Source organism: Acomys minous, assembly GCF_964271855.1.
Source record: "Acomys minous genome assembly, chromosome: 13".
NCBI lineage: Eukaryota > Metazoa > Chordata > Mammalia > Rodentia > Muridae > Acomys > Acomys minous.
In genome coordinates this window covers 24638441-24666439 of record NC_140495.1, presented here as the reverse complement: position 1 = coordinate 24666439, position 27999 = coordinate 24638441, and the positions used below count along the sequence as shown (strand labels likewise).

The 27999-nt window shown below is 48.2% G+C and overlaps 1 protein-coding gene and 1 pseudogene across 6 annotated transcripts in view; one reads left to right on the top strand and one right to left on the bottom strand.

Moving 5' to 3' along the window:
• Positions 1–27999, top strand: part of NMNAT3 (nicotinamide nucleotide adenylyltransferase 3) — a 115262-nt gene that overhangs the window by 7761 nt on the left and 79502 nt on the right. The window lies entirely within an intron of this gene.
• On the bottom strand, positions 21458–21848 carry LOC311580947 (large ribosomal subunit protein uL29-like; annotated as a pseudogene). Its single transcript has one exon. The product of its transcript is annotated as a large ribosomal subunit protein uL29-like (transcript).

Sequence of the window (27999 nt, the reverse complement as noted above, 5' to 3'; positions counted from 1 at the left end):
GCAGAAGGCGATTAGACCGAGCATGTTGAGAAAGACAGTGTGCAAGGGCGTCCTAGGGTGAGCAACATGACTTCACGTCTGTATTGCTGTATTATTTCTGATGGTTACTTTTATCTTGCTGTGACCACAGTATTTGACAAAAACAACTTAAGGGAGGGTTTTATGGATCCTGATTTTGTGGATCCCAGTCCATCATCGTGGGGAAGGTAGAGCAAAACAGCTCATGGCAGTGGGAGCATGCAGTTGTGGCCGTTCACATGACAACCAGTCAGGAAGGAGAAAAGAAACCACCAGAGTTCCTTCATGGTGGACCAGTAAGGTGAGAGAGAGGGGAAGAAACCAGAGTCTAGGTGTAACCTCCAAAGCTGGTCCCTTATAACCCTCTTTTGCCAGGTGGTTCCTACATTTTCAGGGTTCCATAGCCACCCCCCAAAGTACTGCTGCTGGCTGGAAGTAAGATGAATGGTGCCACAGGGAGGACTGGTTGACCTAAGCAGGGATGAAATGCAACAGGACAAAGCTGAAATACTGTGTATCCACATCTAGCATCTGGGGCATATGGTGGCACCCTCTGAGTTCTCCCAGGCTTGCACAGCCCCGCCTGGATGGCCTTGCTGTTTGATGCCTCCACGGCTTTCCTCTTGGGCCAACTCTGCCTGATACCTGCCACTTTCTTCAACAGATGCTCTATGTCCCCCACATCGCTAAGATCCCTTGGGTTTCCACAGAAGCGTTGGCTTTACCTTCAAAGAATTACGCATCAAATTATCATGAGCTCCCTGTAAGGAATCTGACCTGTCCATATGCGGCCTAGTCCACTAGGTGTTCCTTAAAAACCTAAGTGCAAGCTTACATAATTTTGTGACTTAGATCCTGCTTGCTTGCAAACCTGAGACCATGTGGGCAAAGCGAAATTCTGATATAGCTGCTCCCTTTGGACCATGAAGTAGTCTCTGTGTCTCCTTCAACTCTTGAACCAGGAAAAATCACTTCCCTAGGCTGCTCTGAACCAGCAGGGTACCCTGGAGGGTGCCTCTGAGTAAAAGTACTCTCTCTGAAATTATTGCAGTCTGTGAGAGGCGAGAGAGATGCCATCAATTCACAAAGTATTCTCAAGGTGCATTTCCTGTGGTCCCGGTACAGAGAACAACAACGTGTTTGGCCTCTCCTTAACCGTGCCAATCTTTTAAACACTTACAGCCTCATTGTCCATAACTGTAAACACACCCTTTCCCCAGCCAAACAAACTGCAGGGTTTTCTAGTCCCCTTGCTCTATGTTTTGGTCCCAGTTTTCAGCAACAATCATGCCAAAGCCTGAATGCTATCCTGTCTTGGAATTTCCTCTGCCAAATTAATCAATTTATTACTTTGTTAAACCCTGCTAAAAATTATCAGTTTATGTGTATGGGTGATTGCCCTGTTTATAGACATGCCTAGTGCCTGTGGGGGTCAGACGAGGCTGTCAGATCCCCTGGGGTTGGAGTTGCAGACAGTTGTGAGCTGCCATGTGAGTGTGCTGTTAACCACTGAGCCAACTCTCCAGCCCCCTAGTCTATTACTTTTTAATTCATCCTTAGTCAGATTTTCTGGTGGGCAGAGTGTAGACAATTTGCTTTTCCCCAGAATGTAATACACATGGCCACTGCTGCCGTTCCCACAGAGTCCTTACTCCCACTTGAACCCTGGCCTTCGCCACTCACATTTCCGCCAGCGTTAGGGTCTTTTGACTTCACTTCCTCCCATAAACAGCTCCAAAGGCCCAAGACCCACAGGCTAGCAATGTCTCGGCATTCACTTCCCTGGAGCAGTGTTCTGTTCTAATGACTTTTATGTCATTTTGAACACTGCACCTGACAGAAACTGTTACCTGACCTTTCTGATGAGGAGGACACAGTGACACAGCTAAGTTCATGGTGACTGGAGTGTGTTGTGGGGGCTGCTCACATCATGGTGGGCCAGGAAGCCGAGGGACAGGAAGAAAGGAAAGATTGGATATAACCCCCAAAGGCCCGTCCCTGACGAGTTCCTTCCGCCCACCAGGCCCTACCTTCTAAACATGCCAGGCCTCCCCAGCAACTGGACACTCAAAACATGAGCCTAGAGGGGCCGCAGTAGATGAGGCAAGTTAAATGGTGTTCTTTTCTGCTGTTTGCACTGTTGTGGTTTTCCTGAATTCAGTCTTCCAATAGGCTCTTATCCTTTGTTTGAGCCAAGGTCTCACTCTGTAGCCATAGCTGCCTATAACTTGCTGTGTGAGATAGGCTAGTCTGGAATTTGCAGTGATCCTTCTGCCTCAGGCACGTGAGTGCTGGATTAGAGGTGAGTGCCATCACATCTAGCTCAATCAACTATTTTTGAAGTGGGCTTGGCTCTCCACCTCAGTGTCTGTAGTTCAAGGTCATTCTGGGTCCCCTGAATGAATGGCTCATAGATTTGCTGTCCCCAGTACTGTGGACTGAAGAGTCTTGGGATTTTGAGGTTTAAAAAAAAGAGCTAACACCTGTCTTGGTATCCATTGATTTGGGAGGGGTTGATTGGAGTTTTGAGAGCATTGTTGGTGACATTTCGGCACCCTCTTTCCCCAAGATGAGTGCAAGTACACACACATACACCCCCCCCTCCCTCTCACACACACAGACATACATACACACACATGAGCATGCAGCAGCACTGGGCCACCCCTATACAATGTATTATTGTACAGGCCTTGATGCCTCAGGAGCTGAACACCACGTCCCATGCTCTTCTGTGTATCCACATACTTTTTCTGCCTGTTCTTGGCCAAAATCCCATGCACATCCACCCATATGTCCTGAGTGGCATGCATTCAGTCAGCCAGACATTGGGGATTTACCATATGTCTTTATTTGAGATGTGGATTTGAGTTTTATTTGGGAGAGGGTCCAGGAACTGCTGGCAGGAGTGGGGGAATGAGCCAAAGATGTCCTCTGTCAAACAGGGACCCAACCTGGGCAACCAGAATTTAACAGAGGCTACAGATTATCTGTCCCGGAGTTGTCCTCTCAGGAGGCTTGGGGACTGAGCGTGGCGCGCGCGCGCGCGCGCTCAGACACACACACACACACACACACACACACACACACACACACACACACACACACACACACACACACACACACACACCCCACTCCCCTCGGTCACTGGTTGGGCATCATTAGGGGTGAGTTAGTCATCAGATCCTAGGCACCAGGCAGAGCACGTGGGCAAGGAGCTGCAGATCCTGGTAGTTGGAAGTCAGGCTGGCTTGCCTCAAGGTGGCAAAGCCTGCAGCCAAGGGCACATCACAGGCTGTAATGCTTAACACCACAAGCCTCACCTGAGTACGAGTCTGAAGGTGACCCAGGTCATTGTTCCACACTAAGTCACAGCCAGTCACACCAGGTTGAAGACAGCACTGAGAGAAGCCAACGCAAAATGTGTGAGAAGACAGCCGTACAAAGACTATGGTCTGTTCCCAGTGAGTAGGGCTGGAGCCCTAATATTGATTTAAGAGGCAGGATGCCAGTGCTATGCAGCTGTGCAGTTAGAAACCCACCACTTCAAAAAGAGGCCTGATGGGGTAATCAGATTTATCTGTTTCGTGGCAGTGTTTTCCCGTCTGTTGATTACACCCGCTATTTCTCCAGCACATTCAGATGCATTGAAAAGAAAAATTCACTGGGAGAAAACATTTAACCTCATTTGTATCAACTCACGGTTAAATCTCCCGTGCCATGTTTTACTATTTACTGGATTTACTACACTGGCGCTGGTGCCAGAGTGTCGGGGAATTTCTGTGCTTACGGCTTCTGGTGCCCTGATAAATGATTTGTAGTCACTGCTTCTCTGCTGAAACTCCAGTCTCCAATTAAAGGTTTGGTCAGCTCTATATCGCAAGACGGCTGTGCACAGTTGAGGTATGGGCTAAGGTTGTGCTGACATTTGGACTTAATTCACCAAGTGGTTGTGTGTCCATAACCATCCCATCTGTTTTGTCTTCCTAAACACAGAGGAGGTCTTCCGGTGGCAATTTGGGGCATAATAAAGACCCTAGGAACACCACATATGCTTATTGTCCTTGAGTGTGCCACAGCCAGGGCCTTACTCAGAGGCTAAAGCTCACATGCGCTGGGTTACGGGTACTTTAGAACTTACATAGTAAGATTTCAAGATTCCACTGTTTTGGAAAAGTGAAGCCATTTCCCTTTAAATTGTGTTCTGGGGTGCATTCCACAGAGACCGAGATGACAAATTCTCTGCTCCGTGCCCTGTTGCTATGCCCTGTGCACATGCAGACAGCACTGACTGATGCTAGGGCCCAAACTTTGCTCGGCAGAGGCCTCCAGCTGCCACTTAGTAAATCATAACTGGTTCACAGGCTCCGGCCTATGGACGTTCCCTGCTCTACTCTGTCCCCATACTGACTATTGGCTAGAACAGTTACTGCAGGACTTACCTAAAAACATATATACAACTAACCTTACACAGACTGAGCAGATTGTACGTATGTGTAGAGGAATATGTGTGAGTGTCAACAATTAATGAAAAAAGAGGCTATAAATTTGAAAAAGAGCAAGGAAGTATATAGGAGGGCTTGGAGGAGGAAGAGGAAGAAGAAATTATATAATTATTTCTCAAAAAATAATCTTAATAGCTACTGCACACATGTGTATAATGTACATGTGATTGCATATTTATATAAAGCATAGGTGCAGCTGTGTGAGGTGCGGGTCTGTGTGTGTGTGTGTGTGTGTGTGTGTGTGTATTTACATAATGAATTCAAGAGGTAGCTGGTTTGATCGGGTTGTCTTTTCACCTTTTCCATTGTGTCTCAGAGATAATCATTCAATTTGCCATTGTTCATATCCCTTCGCTTTTTTCTTCTATCATGAACATTTTTCTTTTCCTTCTTTGCTTCTTTTCTTGTTGTCCAAAAGAAGAAGCAGGCAGCTCCAGTATTCTGTGCTCTTGGCTCATGCAGATTAGCATTCGTGGGACTGCACCGAGATAGTGGATGGTCGGGTTCAGGGCGACAGATCTGCCTAGGTCACTAGCGACCTCCACATCGCCAGGTCTTACAGACATTCTCCCATTCGTGTCTTCCAGCAGCACCTGACCCCTTGAGCCATTCTTTCTCCGTCTCTCTCATTCTCCCTGAGCAGCCTGCTCGCTTTCCTCTGCTGGTTTCAGTGGGGACATTCTCAGAGCTCCTCCCTAGCCACTCCATCCTGATGACGTACCCTACGAGCTCGATAATGACGGTCCCCTTTCCCTGCGGGCCTTCTGCAGCCTTATACCCACCACATCTCCTCCCCAGGGTCCGAGCCTCTGTGTCCCACAACTCGTTCCTCTTATGGATCCCATGACCATGCAGAGTCAACATGTTTCATCTGTTCTAGTGTACTCCTTCTTCCTCAGAGCCAACTAAACATCTGCCCACCGGGGTGTTGTGCTATCACCAGGTGAGGTAATAACTAGGTAAGCGTGTTAGAAAGCTTCTGCCCTAGGAAATCACAGCTTAGAACTTAAATCGATCATTTTACTATTACGTCACAATCTAGGGTGGGGACTTGGCTGGGCTTGGTTAGGCAGCGTTTGTTCTGGGTCTGTCATTCAATAGCAATTAGGCAATAGCTGGCCAAGGCTAGAGCCACCTCAAAGACGTTCTCACTCAGTGGTGGCACGCATATGACAGTGGCTTCCATTTGGGACCTTGTGGTATGACCTGGATTTTCTCATACTGTGCCATCTAGGTTTTGGGGAATATCCCAAGAGTGCTAAGTAGAAGCTTCATCATCTCCTCCATCTGCCGTGGAATCTCATAGAATCACCTCTGCCATGGTTACTGGCCTGTGTGGTTTTAAGAGGGCAGAACGTAGACCCATTTCTTGCTCAGAGACATGTCACCATTTCTTTGTAAGAAAAGTTTGTACACAGGAAGTGATGCCATTGGGAAGATTTTCAGGTTGGGTTTGTTTTGTTGCTTGTTTGTTTTTGTAACTAGCATACAAATGGGAGCTTGGGGGGTGGCACAGTGGTTAAGAATGCCTACTGTTCTTGCAGAGGACTTGAGTTTGGATTTTCACACTCGTGTTGAACAGCCTATCACCACCTGTAACTCCAGAGCCAGGATCTTTGATGCCCTCTTGTGGCCTCTGCTGGTTCCTGCACACTCACATGTGTATACACACACAGACACACACACACACACACACACACACACACACACACACACACACACACACACACACGGTCTTTCCCCCTGTCTGTCCATAGACAATCACTGTTGATTTTTCTGTTCTTTTGGAGTTTGTGTTCTCATGCATTACTTTGTAACTAAGCTCTTTGCTCCTTCCCCCTCCCGTCATCTAGCAGTGTATCTGGGATGGATCATCTAATCAGTATGCGGAGGATCTCTCCCCATCACCCCTCTCGATTACAGATGCACTCTAGTCTATAATGAATAGTATTCTACCTCAGCTTATTTAATCAATTTTCTGCGGGTGGGTTCTGAGCAGCTGCCAGTCCTTTGTTACTGCGGACAACACTGCAGTGAATACCCTACACATGCCCTCTCGCCTGAGGGAGAATAAATCAGGAAGCTTCCCTCAAGGGCCCTAGACATAGGGGTCCCCCTCACACCTCCCTTTACATCTGATCCCACCGCACACTTCTTGTGACTGTCAGGGACTTTTCCGATCGTTGTCATCAGCTATCCAAACGGAAGTACCTTCCGGGAGGGAGGGCTTATGTTGGCTTACAGTTCAAGGAGGTATAGTCCTCAGCGGCAGAGAAGAAGGGGTGGTGGCGGGAGCATGAAGTGACAAGTCACAGTGCGTCCACAGGAAGGAAGCAGAGATGACTGCCTGCTCACTTTGTCCTCCATGGGTGGATCCTCCCTCTGCAGTTAAGCCTTTCTGGAAGACACCTGGTAGACATGCCCAGAGGTATGCTTCCATAATGACTACTCCAGGCGAGTTGACAGTGAAAGTCAGCCATCACACCATGCCTCCACACATGGGATATGGCCTCCCACAGGTCATGGAGCATTGCCACCTCAGTCCATGTCCATGCTGCCCAAAACACAGGGCCTGGGTGTTCACACTGAACAGAGGCGGCCCAGGCAAGGAGGAGTGGGGGAGAAGTGGATGCAGGTGACTGGGTAGCCCCGCTGCCTAGTTTTTATGTCCACTTGACACAACTAGAGTTACTGTAGAAGAGGGAACCTCCATTGAAAGAAATGCCACCTCCAGACCAGCCTGTGGGGGTCTGGGAGGCCTCAACTCACGGTGGGTGGTGTCACCCCTGGCCTGGTGGTCCCAGGAGCTGTGAGGAAGCAGGCTGAGCAAGCCACGGTGAGCAAGCCAGTAAGTGGTGCTCCTCCCTCCAGACTCCTGCCCTGCCTTCCGTCTAGAATGGTCTGTGATATGGAAATGTAATTGAGATAAACCCTTTCCTCCTCAAGTTGCTTTTGGTTATGGTGTTTTATTACAGCAGCAGGAACTGTAACAAAGACGGTGACTCAGATTTGACCTCCTCCAGTTGTGTTTCTCAGTATCTCATAGTGACAGGTAACACTTTGGGCCTGTGTCGCTCCTCCCTCTGTCCCTGAAACTGGCTGGTTCTCATGCACAGGGCAAAGGAGGCTCAAGCCCTACGACCAGTGCTGATTACAGACATCCTCCGTTGTCAACCCAGATGCCTCCCTGGCAGCTTGTCTAGTTCAAAGTAGCATCGTACTGGGCTTCGTGGTAGTTGACAGTGGAATTTGAAGACCTAAATTATTGATGAATCGCTATCCTCTAAAAATCTGGCAAAATGGAGGTTTTCTGCTTCTTGAGGAAGTATTTTTAAATCACATGCTTGTGTTGTTTCCATTAGGAAGTGTATTCATAAAAAACATGCTTTGTTTTTGCTAAGTGAGGAGACGAGACTCCAATAAGCACAAGGAAGATTGACAGCTGCGCTCATTGCTTTATAATGCTTTTTGGAAAAGCTGTAGGCAGGAGTCTTTCTGTTGTCAGAAGCAAAACCTTCACTCAAGCTAGAGTAAGTGGAAGCAGGGACGTGACTGTTGCTCCTCCCTGAACTCAGGCCAGGCTGGCTCCAGGTGCTGCTGAGATGGTGTGGGGAATCTTCTACGGTGGGGAATGTAGCTTCTTAATAAGCTTTTGTCCAGTGTTCAGATCAAAAAAAGACCTCTGAGTTATTCTACCAGGCTCATGCATCCACTCCTGAGCCAAGCATTTTTGAGGCTTGGAAGTCTACAGCCATTTTGAGTGTCAGACTTTCCAGAATCATAAAGGGCTGGTGGCCCAGCAGTTCAGAACAGAGGAGCTGGCAGTCCACACACAGGGAGGCATATGTCCTGGATGGTGTGGAGTGCAGACTGGAAGGTACCTGAATTGCAGATGGAAGTGGGGGGAGGGGTGGAAGTCAGAAAATAATTATTATGTTAATTTCTTGGCTTTTGTATCTGTTAGAAAGTTTGTGTAATAGAAAGTCCTTTCTTAAGGCACCTTAGCAAGGGATGGAACCTTCTCTGCGCTGGGATGAGAACACTCAGCAAACAAAGTCTTCCACTCATTGTCCTGATTTTCTCACCTTTTTCCTTTTGATTATGCAAAGAAACCTTAATCCTTCCTTCTCTCTAAGCTGAGGATGGGCGGTGGGGGAAGCACCATGCTTGACTCCAGATGTGTGCAGTGTGCTTGGAGGGGTAGAAGAGGCAGAGAGGGGTCCTCAAGTCTACACAGTTTTCTGGGACAAAAGCCAGTTCCAAGTAGAGAGGGAAGGGTAAGCCAGTATGCCCTCATCTGAGCCAGTCAGTGTGGACGGCCACACCAGGGGAATGCTGGGTTGTCTTCTGGACTTTCTGGTGCAGATATGAATGGGAGGGAGGCCCAGACGCTCTGAGCTCTGTGACATCTGCTGATGCCACTGATGGTCACTGTCTCACCTTGCTTCATGGCCAGTGTTCCAGAGCGGCGCCTTTTTCCCCCCCACATAGAAGGCATGGCCTGAGGCTCCAAGAATTCAGACAACATGCTGAAGGTGGAACTGGGGTTGGCCTGGTTCTAGAACTGGCTTTTAGACAGAACTGGTCACTGATGTGTGTTGGTGGGGGGAGACTAGTGTCCTGTCTTCCACTGCCAACTGCGGGATCTGTGAGCTTGTGTTTGGATGTTGTAGCCTGTGGGGTGACTGCCTGTGTCTGTCCCTCTGGCAAAATAGGCCCCACCCATCTTCCTGCATCTGGCAATGAGGGAGCCTAGATAAGACAGGATGTGACACACTTTCTTTTTGGGGACTTTATGGAAATAAGTCATATCTGCTATTCACTGGCATCCAATGGCAACTGTATCTATATTTTATCTTCTATAAGACATACAGTAATATTTAACTCGTGTTAGATAATACTGAAATAATTTTTGTGAATTACTAATTTTGTTAGGTGTGAGCATGATACAGAGATATAAAAATGTTTCCTTATTTTAGGAAGTATCTGTGTTTTTGAAGTATTTAAAGACAAAAATATCGCAATATTTTTAATGAGTTTTAATATACTTCAGGGGCAAACAGGAAGTTAACATGGAAGTATGCTTGTGATTACCTGGGGGCCTGGGCATGCCATTCATTATATTTTTTTTGTTTTGTGTGTTTATAATCTTTCATAATAAAACACTGTAAAAGCCATTCCCTGTTCCTTAGGGTACACCCACTCTGAAATCTAGGAGAGAACACACAAGTAAGTGACTTGGCTGTGGTGGAAGAGGCACCTTGAGCTGTGGTTGGATGGTGGCTGGGAGCAGAGGTAGGAGGTGGCCCGGGAGAACAGCTAGAAGGAAGTGAGGAGCCAAAGGGATCCAATCCCAGAAGGAAGTGAGGAGCCAAAGGGATCCAATCCCAGAAGGAAGTGAGGAGCCAAAGGGATCCAATCCCAGAAGGAAGTGAGGAGCCAAAGGGATCCAATCCCAGAAAGAAGTTAGGCACCAAAGAGATTCAATCCCAGGCCTCCCAGGTGTTCAGGGGCCTGCATGTTGTTAGTCTGTCCTGAGTCTTATAAAGAAAAGGCAGCAGCTGCTTTGGTGCTGGGCTCATTGTACCTCGAGGAGGGGCAGCCCCTGGCCCCTGCAGAGGTCTTTATTCATGTGCTGCTTTATGATATCAGGAGAGAACCATGTGGTAGTTGGTCGGACATCTCGGTGTGTGCACTGTGTTTAACAGGCACTGCGTTTGTCATCTCGGATTTCCCTGCAGTTTCTTTTTGGAAGGGGAGAGATCCTGTGATCTAATCGGTTTTACATGAAAGCTCATTTTTCAGACATAGCCCTGGAACTGTAATCAGATTCTCCCATCTCCCGGTAGCTTCTTTTTATTTGTGTTTCTCCTTATCAGAATAGCCAGTGGGAAGAGGCACAGCCCTATGAGGGTTCCACTTTTTTTTTTTTTCTCTAACTGTTACTACCGAGGACGCTGCCAAATCAAAGACCTGTGTTGGGTGTCTTGGGATAGAGAGATCATTGCTAACCAAAAGGCCATGCCTCAAACGCATTGGTCTAGCTCTCTGAATTCCCACTTAGCCTTCAGTGGAAGGCTTTTCTTTCTTTCAAGCATAGGAATACATACCCAGCAACGTCAGTGGTGATTCCTTAAAGCCTTGGGGAAGTGAATTGTCTCAGACCGGCATAGCCACAGGTGCATCACACTTTTTGAGCTGTGAGCGTCTGTAAAATGAACCTCGTACAGCGCTGTCAGTAGATGAGACATTCACGTTAACAGCATAGTCAATTCCCAATTAACAAGGGTAATGGCGTGGAAGGAGGTCACTGCTGATCAAAAATCATGGTGAATATAAGATTACAGTTAACACTTGATTTTCTGGGGGCTGATTAACTGGTTTGCAGGCTAACTATAGTTAAGACACCATGGGCTTTAGGATGCCATCCTGTTGGTAATTGGCCCCGCAGTGGCTCAGCTGACACCTACCCACTTCCCCCATCCCAGGGAGAAGACGGTTTCTCTTGGGGGTAGGGTCAGGTGGAGCAGGCAGATCTGCTGTTGCTGCTGCAGCAGCTGCTGAACACGAACTTTCCAGCAGATTGTACATGGATGTCCTTCGGAAGCTTTTAATAGCTGCAGCTAGCTGTTTGCACCTGGCCAGTTATATGAAAGGCTCCTGATACGGGGACCCAGGCAGGCCCAGTGTGAGCACTCCCCTGGGTTCCTGATGTGCAGTAGATATTGACAGCCATTGTCCCATAGAGTGCTGCCTATGCTTTAGACAGACGTGCACGCCTCAGGTCCACAAATCTGCACCTTGCACACTCACACCACACTTTGTGATTTTCTTTTCCCCTTGGCATGGGTCATACATGGGCGATAGCTGTGAATACAAATAAACTGTCCGTTGGCATGTCAGGTCTAACTTGGAACTGCACTGCATCTCATATTTTGGGAGCCTCTACTCTAGAGCAGTGGTCTTCAGGTCCTTTTCTATCACAAAGGATGTGGCATGCACCATTTGTGTTCTTTGTCCTGGCAGGGCCTTGCTAACAGATACCTGGTCGGCTTCAGAATAGACAAGCAAAACTGACTGTGTTTCAGAATGGCCCGCAGTGGGTCTAAAAAGCGGACCTGCCCAGTGAGAGCATAAGCATTGTATAGCCAAATAATGGGATACCACTCAGCAATTAAAAAGGCACACTGTGGATCCAAACCCTCATGTGGACTGTGCCAAGTAAAATCAGACAAACAGCACTGTGTGTGAGCCGTCCACATCTGCTTGAGGCTCTAAATGACATATCCATGGTGGGGGAAACAGTAGCCATGGCTTCTGGGTGGGGGCAGTGAGATTGAATGGGACAGACACAGGGTCTCTGAGGTGAAGGGATGTTTTGTATGTTGAGGAGAAGGAGTGGGCTGACCTGGGTGTATTTGTCAACATTCATAGAATGGTGCCTTCCAGAGTTCTACATTCCATAGCGTGTGACAAAGGCAGGACATGTAGTTGACAAGAGCATGCACATTGTAGGGCTGAGAGCACCGTTGTCAGCATCTAACTTTGTTAAGTGTCAAAGAAGTAAGCTGGATCAAAGAATGGATAGGAGGCAGATTTGTAATAAAATAAGAATTGTGCACTTTGGGACTTGGGCAGGCAGGCGTTCACTTTGTAAGTCTTTGAACTTTGCTGTGTGTTTGAAAATCGTTTGTCATCAGGTTTGTGGAAATTGACACATATATTTAAAACAAGTCCTTCATCCACAAGCCTCACCTCTTCTGTGTTTGCCACCCAATAAGTCATGCTAACGATTGCTGTGCCAGAGACCTGGAGGTGGGGCCTGGCGTGCAGGGTGGGGCCAGTCATGAGGGGCTGCTGTGTGTGGTGGTGGGCTGGGGAACCCTAGAGAACCCTGAGTCTGAGCTTCCTACTACTGGGTCTCTCTGCAGAGGAGAATGCCAACATATTTCCTTCTGTCTCCTGTGCTGGGTCCTTGGGATTCCTAGGGAGGGTCACCTGGACAGCCAGCCCTGGAGAAAGATCAGAGAAGAAGCCAGATGAGAGCTACACAAGCCCCTAGGACATTGTCACCAATGGGACTCCCTGCCTTTCCTCAGCCCAGGATATGTCAAAGCCAGCAATATTAGGGCATAAGCATATTCTCCTGGGGGATTAGGAAGGCTTAGAGGGAAAGAATGACCCCAGGCACAGTTGGGTGCTTACAATATGATACCATAGCACTGCCCAGAGACCCCGCTGAATCCTAGCAGCTACCCCCCCTTCAGCAAACCACAGCTCGTCCACAGCACACGCATAACACTCCATAGTACACCCACAGCTTATCACAGCATACTCCCTCAGCACACCCCAGCACACCCCAGCACACCCCAGTACAACTTCCCAGCGTGCCACAGCATACACACAGCATACACACAGCATACCCCCCAGTACACCTACCATCTACAGCCAGACTCGCTTGTGTCAGATCCCTCTGTATCCCTACAGCTCTCTCACACTGTATCCTATTCACTGCATGACGTAATGCCCACAGTGTCTCTATCACCTGTCCCCACTCCATACTGCATTCACAGCACACATCCCACAGGCCACCCCAAGGACCCATCCTTCATCCCACCCTCCATGTTGGACTCCCACGACATCCTTCTAGACCAGAGAAGGTATCCCGTGTGATACCTCTTGTGGCTCATACGTCCAACAGTTCTCTTCCCATCCCTGAGGGAAACCTGAGAGGCCCTGCCTGTGCCCTTGGAGGATGCTCATCCTGGGATCCAACCGCAGGAAGAGCTGGCCTGCATCTACCATCCTTAGTTTTGCAAAGCAAGACGTGCTCCTGAGGGAAGGAAGAGTTTATGATTGATGGCTAAAGGACTGTTAACATGCAGATTACATCTATTGTTTCTGACAGAAAAATGAATGAGCCCATCATGAACACCAAAGAGCTGGGGGCTGGGGCAGACAGGCTGGGCTCTTCAGGGTTCCTGTCGCCTCCAGAGATAGCAGAGTAAGTGGTCCCTCGGGGGGCACAGGAGCTGCACCTGCTCTGCAGAAATGAATCCATGAACCAGGCCTTCAGCCTCTGAGTCCCCATCAGAACCAAGATGACGTGACAGGTTTTCCCTGCATAGTTTTAGCACAGAGTAAAGATAATATGCAGGGCAACGTAGGTACAAGGAACAGAGTATGAGTTCAAAGCCGTAAAAAGTGCCCTCTTAGATAGAGTACTGTTTAGCTGTTGTTAACTATTGCCGTTTCTATGGCCGTGATTTGTCTTCGCTACCGTAGGAGTAGCTGCTTTTTCCTGCATCCCGGTTTCTCCTCTAATCGGGAACTATATGTATCCTACTCATTTCCGTCCTCTAGGACCAACTAGTTGTGCACAGAGCTTAAGGATCTGGATGGTGTGTGCAGGGGCACAGCTCCCTCCTGAGCAGGCCATCCCAGGAACAGCATCATTTATCTGAGCTGCACTTTCAAAACCCACCATCATCATCAGAGCACGTTCTCAGTTCCACCTACTTTACACTTAATGTCACATGCTAATTAAATGGGTCATTAAGATGCCTATAGGTGTGCAACTATGTGTGGTACAATCTTTTCACTTTGAGCCAGTGACCCAAACTCATTGCTTCCTATCCACTTCCAAAGCTTGTTCTCAGCCCCATCCTCAGCCACCAGCACCCCTCACCACACAAGGCCCCACCCCAGACCTGCTGGGAAGACGCCCCCACACCAACCAGTTAAAGCACCAGCTCCAATTATAGTGTGACCGAGCACTGGAGCTATGAGCATGCATCTTGAGTTATAGACATTGTCATCTTTACAATGTCCCCCTAGAGGCAGAAAACAAAAAAAAAGCTAGAGGGCTCAAAAGTCGGGGTCAGGGGTTGGGGGGGTGAGGGGGCAGGGCAACCCAGCTTCTTATGAGCTGCTTGTGGATTTGCAGTTCCTGCCACCAGCCAGCCCTGGCTCTCTGCAGTCTTGACCGGGTTTAAGGTAGAGATCGCTGTGAGCAGTGCCCTCCAGTGCAGCCCACAGCTTGCCTGGCTTTTTTTTTTTTTTTTTTTTTTTTTTTTTTTTTGAGCTCTTGCTATTTTATTGCCTTGGGCAAAAGGATGCGGTGGTGGCTGCTTCTCTCCCTCTGTGGCTCAAGCACTTCAGTAATTTAAAAAATGCCTTCCTCCTTCTTCATCTAAAGAAGTAAAAATAATTATACTAGAAAATGGGTGATTTGCAGCTGCGATGCCGGCTGATAATCAAAAACTTGTAAATGGAAACACGAGCATATGTTCATCACTTCTTTAAATTAGAATGCAATTGAACGGAGCTGTGGCCTCTGAGGGGGGCATTTTGGGTGGGAAGGCAGGTGTAGTTGTTAGCTAGAGACCTGCCTACAAAGGAGGCTTATAAGCTGCCTTTGCCTCAGGAGCAGTGAATAAAGGTGTCCCAGGACAGACTCAGCTGTTCAAGGGACCCTCAGGTAATGACTGGTGGGTTGACTGACCACTTCCCCAGGTAACAGCTCACCAGCCACTGCTCCCGGGATCAAGTTTAACTTGGGCCAGCTAGACTGCTCTCCACATTCACTAGTCGGCCTGCCCTCTTATGGTCCCAGCATGCCCTAGAGCCGGGCACTTTCCCAGATTTTGCAAACATTGTGTCCCTTATTTATCTGCCTAAGCTTTATTCATCCTTTAGAACTCAAAACACCTGTTACTCCCTCCTGGCCCCTTTCCTCCAAACTGGCTGGACTATAGCCCTCTTCCATGGATCCAGACTCCCTCTGTTTTCATTGTGCCAACTCTTCCTGCTTTGTGTTGTGACCCTGTAGCCATTGGCTTTTTCTACCTGTTACTCGCATAGGCAAGCCGCTGGGCAGGGATGCACCTTACCCTCTGGCTCCTGGCTCCTCATGGGTGAAGTTTGTGATATGAAAAGCCACTTAATAGCAGCTAAGTCTTTGAGAAGGAGAGCTATTAGGACTTAGGGTGTGAGAAGCCCCACAAGGCCTTCCACCACCAATTGAATGGTTCAGAGCCCCTGGGCCCATCTTCACCTTTGAATTGGACAAGCGATGGAGCATGAGGTACACCTGCTTAGTCTTCAAGCCGGATAGAACACTGATGATAAACGCCTCCCGCCGCTCCGCTGTAATCAGGACAGCAATGTGTTTGTTGCTCGCCTCTTCTTGTGATATTATTAGACGCCTGAAGGGCTCACAAATGCTTTCAGCATCTGAGGGAGGTCAGTCCTATTAACTGAATTGGTTGCAAGCCTGAAAAAAAGTTCTTCTATTTGTGCTCTTGCTCTGAAGCGCAGCCCGCCCCCCACCGCCCCCCTCAGTCTCGCTCAGTCTCCCAGACTCAGCTCCTGCCTGTGAGAGGCGCCCTGCCTGGCTTCTCACTCCTGCCTCTGTCCCAGCCTGACGCCCATGGAGAAGGGAGCAGTGTGTTTACTTCTCAGTCAGTCACTGGTTTGCACTTGGCCTCATTTTTATCAACAGTTTATTACCACACGGTTAGCTTGTCATCCTGGCCTCCTGTTGCCTCCTCCTTCTCCCGAGCCACGGAGAAGACGAGTGGGGAACCATGACTCCTGCTTTGAGGATCTCACCCATAAGACAGCCAGTGGGACACGCTGGAGTCATCCCGCTGAGCTTCTAGGTTAGGATTTCTACCTCGACCAAAAGCACTTTGGAAAGGAATGGGTTTATTTCATCACACGTGTCCACCATGTAGGGAAGTCAAGTCAGAAACCTGGAAATAGGGACTAAAGCCGAGACCATGGGGCAGTGCTGCGTGCTGGCTTGCTCCTCATGGCTTGCTGAGTCTGCTTGCATATAGCACCAAGAACCACCAGCCCAGGGGCGTAATCGCCCACTGCCAGCTGGGCCCTCGCACATCAACCATCAATCAAGAACATGTCCGCAGGCCAATCTGGTGGGGCATTTTCTCAGCTGAAGTTCCCTCTTCTAGAATGATCCTAGCTTCTGCCAAGTTGACATAAATCTGCCAGCACACTTCTCTTGTTCACTGTCCCAATCCAGAACGCTGCTGTGTTAGCTATCAAAAAATGTAATCTGGATCCCAAGGGGTGAGGTGGGCACCAGGTGTCATGTGCCTTTGGCCTGAAATCGCACCTCATCTCCAGTGTGCTGACATAAAGACCAGCAAGGGCCAGACACTCGCCCAGCAATGTCATAGCACTCTGGCTCTGAATTAGAACATGTTGCTCCCATCATGCACATCGTGAGTGAATGGAAGCAAGATGTGGAAGGCTGGGTGGCCAGCCTGGATCTGCAGTAGGAGTTCTGGGGAGGGACAAGCTGGACTGTGGCCCGTTCGTCTACTCAGCTAGCATTTCCAAGTCAGGACTCGGTGCCAGTTCTGTGCAGGGCACAGAAATGGGAAGGCGACAACCTGAGCCCTCTGCCTACACCCTGCTGCTCCTACCGCGTGGGCTCATGCTTAGCAGGCAAACGTGTGGTTCCAAAATGTATTGGAGCCAGTTGTGCTTAATTAATGTAGTCAAACAGCCTTATTAAATATTATAGAAGCTGATGAACTGTGAGCGTGGGAGGAAAGAAATTTTGAGCATTGAATTGAATACTGTGGAAAGAGTCAAAAGTGGGAATGGCTGCCTTCGCGTTCGCCTCCTCCCCTCCAGGGGGTAGTGATGGATTCACTTCAGAAAGATGGTTGGAGGTAGAGAAAGGGAACAGAAAACCCCACATGGGTTCTGGCCTTGTCACCGCTTTATCTCAAATAGCCTGGAGTGGGGAGTTGTTGCTGATGGATATAACAGTCTGAGGAAGTCCCCTTCCGGTGCAACACACCCTGGCCGTGGATCTAGTGACATTCTTGTACCCATTTTAATTTTTAGACTTTTTTTAAAAAAGGATTCTCTGTTTTGCCCATTCCTTTCTGCTGTCCTCTTAAGTGGATGGCAGTCATCACTGGGGTGGGGCTGAGGGGCTAATTGCTGGAAGATGGGACTTACAAGAGTCACAAGAGCCAGATTGGGGTCTTCCTAGGCCCTGGACCAGGAACAAATGATGATGGACAGTGTTGAAGGGCCACACAGAGGTACCAGGACTGTGGAGTATTGCTGTGCCAGACCTGACTACAGAAAGGTTAGAAAAGCCATTGAGTGTTGAAAGCTCAGTGGGGTGTTCTGTAGAAGCTTGGATAAGAATGTCGAGAACAGCCTGGCTTGTGACGTTTCAGGGGAAAGTTCAGAGATTCTATCAGGACTGTTTTGCCATTTTGTTGCCCTGGTGAGCTGAAGAGACAGCTACGATTAATAAGAGACAAGTGCCACTGAAGTGAGACCTTTGTGTTACGGGGACAATTGATGCTGTTCAGCTGAAGCAAAGAAATTAGCAGTAATTAAGAGATCATTGAGGTGAAACCTTCTAGGAAAAGGTTTCCTCAAGGTCAGCATACAAAAGCTGTGGTCCAGACGTAGCCATATTAAACCTTATCCTGGCAGCTGAACTTGGTGATGTAACAGTCACCCAGGTGGTACTGGTTTGGAAGGCATGAAGGGGTCATGGAGAGCAGCTGAGGCTTGGCACTGTGTGGCAGGGCTGGAGTGTCTGGAGAAAGCTCAGGAGAGGCTGTTGGTGAAAGTTAAGCAAGCGACTGAAGCGGTTTTGGAGTTGCGAGGGCCATGGGATGACCACCAAGAAGAGCAGCAGCCATGGAGTGGAGGCAGCCAGAGCCTCAGAGACAAGCTGTGTGTGCTGCAGCGGGTGGAGCTGGAGAAGACCCAAGCCCTTGGGAGGAGGAGCCCAGGAGATTGTGAGTGAGTCCCAGATAATTGGACATTGAGTTATTTACACAGTTGGAGTTTGCTTTTGCTTTGTTTAGATTGTGACTGTGCCTGGTTCTTCTCTCTTGAGGTAAGAAAGTGCTTAATTTATTTTTTTATTTTACAGAAGCCTACAGTTGAGAGACTTTAAACTTCAATTTAAAAGAGGTTTTGGGAATTTGAGGAGAATTTGGATTTTAGGAGAGACTGGATATTTTTTAAAGAGGCAGTTTTAAAGTGTTTGGATTTTTAAGGCCGTGGGACTTCTTACGTTTGTAAAATATTTTATATTATGATTTTATTAATGTGTGTTCTTGGTGATGAATGAGAAAAGGAAAGCTGGTAGTTTAACAGTGATGTGTTTGTATGACAAGTTGACAAGGGATCAGTTGTGCTGGATAGTTCTATGTCAACTCGACACATGCTAGAATTACCTAAAAGGAGGGAACCTCAATAGATCTAGCCATAGGGTATTTTCTTAATGGGTGATTGAGGGGGGAGGGCTCGGCTCATATCGGGTGGTTCCTTCCCTGGGCTGGTAGTCCTGGGTTCTATAAGAAAGCAGGCTGAGCAAGCAGCCCCCCTCCATGGCCTCTGTGTCAGCTCCTGCCTCCAAGCTCCTGACCTCACTGATGGACTCCATTGTGCAAGTGTAAGCCAAGTAAACCGTTTCCTCCCCGCCTTGCTTTTTGGTCATGGTGTTTCATGGCAGCAGTAGTGATCCTAACTAACTCAAGTAGGCTCTGAGGTGACTGATTGGGTAGTGGTGCGGTCGCTCATGGGAAATTGCAGTCACTGTAACTACGCTGGTGGACACAGGGCTTTCCAAGTGAGGGAAGAGCTGCAAGGAAAAGGAAGGAATCAAGTGGCTCCAAGCCAGATGGGTCATGAAAAGGTCCGAGACAATGGTGTAATTTATTCAGCAAGCATTTGTGAAACATCTTCTGTGCACCGCCTTAAAGACCATGGCATAACACAGTGGCTTGGTCTCAGAGTTCCATGAGGACAGCAAGAGACAGGGTGCCCGCCTAGCGTGCCATGAGGAGAGTTAAGGAAGGACAGAGCCATCGTAGTACAGAAGTGCACCACAGCAGGTCGAGTTTCAGGAAGTGATGGCGGTGGCCAGCATCAGGGCCTGGGCAGAGAAGGGAGCAGGCAAGGAAACTAGGCCTGCAGGACTCACAAGGAGTAGAATGAGAATATCAGTGTCTTGTAGTGCAGATGTTTTTATGCCTGAGGCTGATTCAGGAAGATGGTGGCCACCAACCTGCTGCTAAGCCATCTGTTAGGTACCTAGAAAATAGTAGTCAGTTCACACAACCGTTTTATGACTTCTGCTTTCACTTACCTTTTAGCTGGACAGTTTTTAAAATTATGATGGTTTTAATGACACCCCCTCCTTTTTTTTCTTGTTCTGTGACCCACTGAGAGGTGCCAGATTGTTTTGCATTTGAATTTTAAAAACTGGATAAAGAAACTGTGGCACATTTACACTATGGAATACTACTCAGCTATTAAAAACAAGGAATTCCCGAAATTGGTAGACTAATGGATTGAATTAGAAATGATCATAATGAGTGAGTTAACCCAGAAGCAGAAAGAGTCAAATGGTATATACTCACTTATATCTGCACACTAGCCCAAGGGGCATGTCCCATGAAAGTCTTCACTTACCAGAAAACTGGGACAGAGGGGAGAACAACCTATTGGGACTCTAGGTGAGAGAAGCATGGGAGAATGGCAAAATAGAAGGACCCAGAGGGTCCTAGAAACCTACAAGAAGAACATTATGATGAGCACATCTGGGCCCAGGGGTCCTGCTCAAACTATGGCACCAGCCAAGGACAATACATGCAGTAAACTTCAAACCCCTACCCAGATCTAACCAATGGGCAGGACATTCTCCACAGTTGAGTGGAGAGTGGGGTCTGACTTTCACAGGAACTCTGGTGCCCCATATTTGACCACATCCCCTGGATGGGGAGACCTGGTAGCACTCAGAGGAAGAGTAGCAGGCTACCAAGCAGAGACTTGATACCCTAAGAGCATTCACAGGGGGATGAGGTCCCCCTCAGTCACAGTCATAGGGGAGGGGAGTAAGGGGAAAATGGGAGGGAGGAAGGAATGGGAGGATACAAGGTATGGGATAACCATTGAGATGTAATATGAATAAATCAATGAAATTAAAAACAAACAAACAACAACAACAACAACAAAAACCATTCCCCAGTCCCATTTTATCTGCAAGATGACTTCTGAGGGACCAGTTCATCCCACCATGTATTTTTATTTATTTATTTATTTCCATTAGTTTATTCATTTTACATCCCAATCTCATCCCTATTCCCTCCTCTCCTCTCAGTTCCACCCTCCCACCCACTACCCCCATCCTCCACCCCCGGGTACCAACACCCCCTACGCCCCCTGCCCCGCTGCCCAGGAGTGCCTTGATTGGGTCTACTCGAAGGAGCCCAGGTTAGTTGGCTTTGTATGTCTTCTTGTGGTGTCCTTGGCCCCTCCAGCTTCCTCAATTCTTCCTCAAACTCTTCCCCAAGACTCCCTGAGTTCCGCCTAATGTTTGGCTGTGGCTTCTCTGCATCTGTTTCCATTATCTGCTGGATGAAGCCTCTCAGATGACAGTTATGCTAGGTTCCTGTCTGTAAGGATAGAAGAGTATCATTAGTAGTGTCAGGGGTTAGAGCTTTCCCATAGGGTGAGTCTCAAGTTTGGCCAGGCATTGGCTGGCCGTTCCCTCAATCTCTGTTCCTTCTTTTATCTTGTAGGCAGCACAGATTTTGGGTCCAGGCTTTTATGGGTGTTGGTGTGCCCCTCCCCCCACTGGAAGTCCTGCCAGGCTACAGGATGTGGCCACTGCAGTCTCAGTATCCCCTGCTGCTTGGAGGCTCAGCCAGGGTCATCCCCATATCTTCCTAGGAGCCTCCCCAATCCCAGGCCTCCACACTGTCCCAGAGATGCCCCAACACCAAGTTCCCTTCTTTCTCCCAGCCCTCTCACCCCTATCGCTGTTCTCCCCAAACCTGGTTCCCTCCACCCAATCCCCCTCTCCTCCACTCATCTCTCACCCAGGCCCCTCTCTCCTTCCACTTTTTTTTTTTTTCAGTCTTGCACTTTATTGTCGTTGCCACCTCAGGCCTTGACTGCACGCATGCGCAGCGGGTACAGCCGCTCCTTCCGCCGCTGCTTCTTGGTCTTCATCTTCTCCTGGTGCTTGGCGAGCCGCGGCGCATGGCGCTAGTCTTCTTGGGCTGCAGGTCAAGAGGCTTGTACTTCTTGTCCTTGTAGAATTTCCTGAGGTTTTCTTTTTGAGTCCGATTAATGACAGTGAGGACACTGGCAGACGAATCATATCTTGGAGAGCTTGGGTGCAGCACCACCTGTCACCTTGGCGACCCAAAGCTGAGACAGCTCCACCTTCAGATCGTCCTGTTGTCTCAGCAGCTCCTCCTTCTTGCCCAGCAGGTCCAGAGCCTTAATTTTGGCCATGGCTGCCTTGCTCACCACTGAGGCCGCCTGGTATGAGAGCTCTCCTTCCACTGTCAGTGTCTATTTTATTTCTCCTTCTTAATGGGAATTCAAGCATCCTCCCTCGAGCCCCCCTTGTTGCTTCTCTTCTTTGAGCCTGTAGATTGTAGCATAGTTATCCTGTACTTTATGGCTAATATCCACTTACAAGTGAGTACGTGCCCTGGGTGTCTTTCTGAGCCTGGGTTACCTCACTCAGGATGATCTTTTCCAGTTCCACCCATTTGCTTGCAGATTCTCCCATGTATTTTTACAGGATGCAGTGTGCACAGAAAGTGACAGTAATAGCAGTCATTTGTGACATTTTTGAACTTCTGACATCCCTGATCTCTGTCCTTTCCTCTAGCATTTGAACTCCACCATTTTGGTAAAATAGGAGGAAGGTGCTTTCCAAGCCATCCATTCTGAACTTTGGATCCTTTTCTTTCCTGTTCTAAGGACCTGCTGCCCCTCTGTGAGATGCATCCTGCCTGGTATCTCTTCGTTGCACTGGCCTTTGAACTAGCAGACTTCCAGCAGAGGCTTTTGCTCTCAGAAAAGCAAAGCTGCCCTTAGCTCTGTAGTGTCCCTAGCCTCCCTGGAGGGTGGGAGCGTGGGAGGGCTGGCATGGGCAGGGCCTATTGGGTCTCCTAGGGGAAGAGGCTATGGGCCATCTTTTTGCTCTTGCTTTTGAAATTAAGGTGGAATTAATTTGTTTTGGAGAGCTTAACACACAGTGCAATTGGGCACGTGAGAGTAGAACCAGACGGTGGGGGAGGGGAGCGCCTGAGAGGAGCAGTTACTACCTCTAGTTTGCTTGTTCACTCCCATCCAGCAGACCCCTGGAGAAGCCAGCCGGGTAGCGGCCAGTCCTAGCTCATTTTGTCATGCAACCTTAAGCGTATTAGCTCACAGCTGTGGGTTCCAGTCCTTTCTGCCAGGGTGAAGTAACAGTATCTAGTGTGAAAAGCAAGGACAGAGTGCCTTTATGTGCTTGGTAAGGGCCTTGCCCAGATCACACGCTAGTTCTACAGCTTTTCCTCAGGGTCCAGGATTACTTGGCCCTTAGACACAGGCAGCAAATGTGGGCCACCTTCATTCTGAAATTGGCCTGGAGATGTCCCGAGGATCCTCAGGAACCTGGAATCTCATCATATCTGATGAAAGAGCAGTTCAGAGCCACAGAAGGTGAGCCACAGCATCTGCAGATAAAAGTACCACACGGTTTTAGCTTCCACCCTCTTAGCACCACACATGTTAGTTAGGGTGACCTCTCAGAGCAGCTGCTAGCTTTTGAGTTATTGTCATGAATTTTATGTTTAGCGTAAAGAGAATGATAACAGATAATAAGATATAATAAGAGATACCAGGCAGCAGATAATATGTTATAGAGGAGTTTATTAAATGAGCATGGGGGAGAAGGAGTGTGGGGAGGGGTACCCCAGAGAGAAACACAGACAGAGACAGACAGGAAGAATGAAAAGAGAGAGAGGGTAGAGAGAGAGAGTAAGAGGGAGTAGAGAGGGACCACAAGGAGGGTTTGTCCTTTTATGTAGCCCTGGGCAGGGCCACGCCCCCATGGCAGGTAAGCAATGACATCACAGGTAGGCAGACTGAAGCAGAATGCTAACAACGAATGTATGTGGAGTCATCTGTGGAGTTCATAATCTATTTGGTTTTTACCTAACCCAGACACTGCCCTAGGAAAAGTGGGGCCTTCTTAGGAGAGTCAAGATGGACGCCATGTGGTGGGTACCATTATTTAGTTTCTGAAGTGTTTGGGGCTCTCGCGGGTGTTTGTGTACCATGCCTTCCATCCAAGTTCTCATAAAGTGACCTGAGTGTCCTATGTCCTTACCACTTCTACAAAAACCCAGTTAAGCTTTCAGAACACTTGTGATAAAGGTGCGAAATTTCTTAGCTCCCAAAATGTCTTCCTTTTATGGCTGAAAGGCTCACATTGGATTAAAGTGGAAGTTATTTTAAATAATCACTTCTGAGTTAGCATAGAGGGGGAATTTTTTTAAAGCCATGTAGCAGTTTTCTCTGGCTATATCTTGAGTCCTACTGTGGAGGAGAAGTCAGGCTTTCTGTCTGTAAGTGGTCGTGAAAGCTCTAAAGGGTTTTAGAGGCGAGACGGACCTATCTCACCCTGAATGATGCCAGTGACCTCGGCCACCAGGAGGGAGGGAAATGGATGAACATTGCCCTGAGTCAGCTGTGTGTGTGTCCTCGTCCTGACTTCAGGGAGAGGGTCTTCCATGTTTGTCCCCACGTGCCTGTCTCATTGGGCCTGGTGTGTGGCTAACCACAGTAACACAGCCCTTAGATACCCCCGACAGTCTGGAACTGAAGAGCTTGCATTCTAGCACCCTATGCTAGAAATCTCAGCGCTAAGCTGGAAATCTGAGCCTAGAGCTCTCTTCTCACCCTAACTGGCTTCTCAGAGAGCCAGACTAAGCAGCATCCTATCCTGTCAGTTTCCTCGGCAGCAAGACAGGTGGGGTTCCACTCAGATGTTAACGCTGCGAGTGGAAGCACGAAGTAAATGGAACTAAAATTTTTAATTCATTGGGGATTCATCCTTTGTTAGCGTGTGGTCTAGTGCTTTGTATTCATTGCCCCCTACCCCACCTCAGATTCTTAATTACTAGTTACGAGCAAACTGTCACATACCCCAAGTATTGCTGTTTAACCTCACCTAAGACATTATTCCTGCTTGGCTGATTAAAAGTCCTAAACGTGGGCAGGGCAGAATAGCATAGGCTTGGGGAGAGAAGGATCCTGGGAGAAGAAGTGGACAGGTATTGGACAAGGAGGGAACGGAGCCGCCTAGATGGGTTAGGTGGAGAGGTTGGCGTGGATGGAGGAGATGGACCACATGAACGAGTATATTGGGGTTACAGATGGGAGGTAGCCCCGTCGAAGTAATTAGAAACATGGATACGGGGACTTGGGAAGTAAAAAACAGCTTGGGAAGTAATATCTGCCATGCCCCAGGGGAGGGCTGGTCTAAAAAATACAACAGGTGTCTGTGTCTTTTTTGATTGATAGCAGGTTAGAAAATACCATGGTAATAAATATAAGTTTAGTAATATACATTTATTAGGCCATACTTTTAAATTAACAACAGTCCTTCGAGATAGAGTCGCTACCATAGAGAGGCCTTGTTTCTGATCCTGGGCATCTGCCTGACAGTTTGTTTTAAACACAGGAGATGAAAGTCTTGAAACTTCTATAAGGAATCTTAAAGTGTCACTGATTTTAAAACTTTGGCAAAACTTGACAAAATATGCTTTGAAGAATAAACAGTTCATCTTGTATGGGAGGAAGAGGGGCTTGGTTTCTTTCAGTAGGCAAAGCCCAGTCATTTCACGAGATGCCATCTCAAGTAGCGTGTGTGCAGGGACTTGTCAAGTCGCCCCATAGCTTGTGTTGCTGACTGAAGTGATCCATGCTCTCATGTACCCCAAAAAGACTAGAATCGCAGTGTGTGTTTGTTTTGAGGCAAGATCTCTCTATCATATAGTCATGGCTGGCCTAGAACTCCCTGTAGACCAGGCTGACCTTGAACTCCATATGCCTCTGCCTCCCAGGGCTGCGATTTAAGGCGTGCACTGCCATCCTTGGCAAGAATCGTAATTTCTTGTCTAGATATCACTTCTCTGCATTGGGGCCTGAGGTGCCCTTGTCCGTCTCTTCTGAGCCCCTGAGTCCACAGTAGACTCTGCGTCAGTGTGTACACCCAGCCGTCCTCCAACCCTTGGGTGTGCAGTTGAGCAGCGTGCGTCACGTTATCCAAACTAGTGTTTCATATGGACAAGGCAGAAGGTCTTTCATCCCAGGCTCTCTCTCAGTCTATGACAGAACTCTGTACTTTTCCTGGCAGCAGCTATGGAAACCAAGATGGCTGCCACTGACAAACCCTGCAGGAACCGTTGGCTTCCTGGGAAAAACGTCTTCCTTCCTTGGGGGTGAAGAGCCCCTCAGAGAAATCCTCCTACATCATGTTCAGGCACGGTTCCATGCAGCTGAGGGGGGCATTACTGAGTCTGTGAACTGCTCTGGGATGCAGTCCCTGGGACATGCCCATGTTCTCCAGGCTGCATGCCACACAGGACCAAAAGTTTTATGTCTATGCCATTTTTATTTTTGTTTGTTTGTTTGTTTCTCCAAATATGTAGAAAGACTCCTGCAAACCCCCTTTCTGAGGCGCAGGACACTGGAGCGGGATAGACTTCCTTCCTTAAGCAGGCACGTCCCAGCGCTGTGGCCGCGGGATGAGGAGCGAAAACCAGCACAGCTTCCTCAGTCCTTCCTCACAGTTCCGCAGACGACGTTTGTTCTCACTGTAGACCTCCACGTAGGATTGTCTTAAAATCTGATTTTATTTTGTGTCTGTATATTTGTGAGTATATGCCACTTGTGTGGGTACCCACAGAGGCCAAAAGAGGGGGTTGGATCCCTTGAGGCTGCAGCTTTAGGCAATTATGAGCCGCTTAGAATGGATCTGGAAGAGGAGCCAGGGCTCTTAACCATCTCTCCTGCCCAGGGGCTCTGTGTGTGTATGTGTGTGTGTGTGTGTGTGTGTGTGTGTGTGTGTCTTAACCATCTCTCCTGCCCAGGGGCTCTGTGTGTGTGTGTGTGTGTGTGTGTATGTGTGTGTGTGTGTGTGTGTGTGTGTGTGTGTATGTGTGTGTGTGTGTGTGTGTGTGTGTATGCGCACCATGGCATGCCTATGGAAGCAGAGCACAGCTTCAAGTGTCAGTCCTCCCTGTGCACTTGTTTTAAGGCATGGCGTCTAGTCCACCTCTGCGGATGCCAGACCAGCTGCCCATGGCTCCTGGGCATTCTTCTGTCTGCCTTTCATCTTGCCATAGGCATGCTGGGATTACAGGTGCTCACCCGAGGAGCTTTGTCTGCCAGGCTGTCTCCCCAACTCAGAGTCAGAGTCTCTCTCCCCCACCACCACCCCCCTCTCTCTCTCACACACACACACACACACACACACACACACACACTCTTTCAGTACAAGGAAATACTTTACAGCTTTAGCATACTCAAATTGCCAGCCAACATCCCTCTGCTTGCACCTGGGAGCCATTTCAAATAAAATACAGGTTACTTGAGCACAAACATTAGGATGCTATAAAAATCAGACTGAGAAAGTAGGTGGCTATTGAGTGATTAGTGGGCAGACAGCGTATACAGACCAGCCAGTCTGGACTAGGAGATGGTCCACGGCATGGGTAGAATGGAGCAGAACGGCATATTTCACCATGCTTCTCAGAGCAGCATAAAACAGAAACATTTAAAAGTATGTAAGGAAAATCATTTCCATTTGAAATGATACAGCCACAGCCCAAGTGAGTGAGTCCACTCTGCTTGCCTTCTCCCAACAACTCTGCTCCTTCTGTAGAGGTGCCGCAGCTTATTGTACATTGGATGTATACCTACCTGATGAATTTGTAAATATGCATAGATCCATATGTATATTGTGTCATTCCTGTGTATTAATATTAGTATAGATTGCCTTGCCTAATATGAGACAGTGCTATAATTCTGCCTGAAACTTGCCTTCATTTCTTCACCTAATATTTACTGTCATATCAATATATACATGCTACTCTTTTTAACAGCTATATGAAATTATGCAGCATTTAGCCAGTCCTCTATGGGCAGGCATACAGGCCTCTGATTTTTCATTATTGTAGACAAACCTTCGGAGAACAGCCTACTGACAAGTTCTTGTAGAGAGCTGGTCATGTTTGTAAATAATGACACGTCATTTGTTCTGGATGTTCTTCCTACGTAGACGCACGCCCACACACAGACACAGACATAGCTGCACTGTGAGGCTCATTTGTGGGAAGTTGCTTAATTACTTGTTATGCTCTGCCCACTTCCCACTTACTCGTTCAGATGTTAGTTGTAAGAACCAAGCATCTTCTCTTCATGTTCTCTACTTCCTGCTTCAGCAGAGAGCATCACGCAGAGCTAGGAGGTAGATGCCTACCATCCAGCTCTATTGTAGCCCACTTGCTCGAGGCTGAAGTTGAGTTCTGTTAAAAACCACCAAGGAGGGCATGAGGAGATGGTTTGGCTAATGGGTGAGGATCTGATTTTGGATCCTCAGCACCCATAT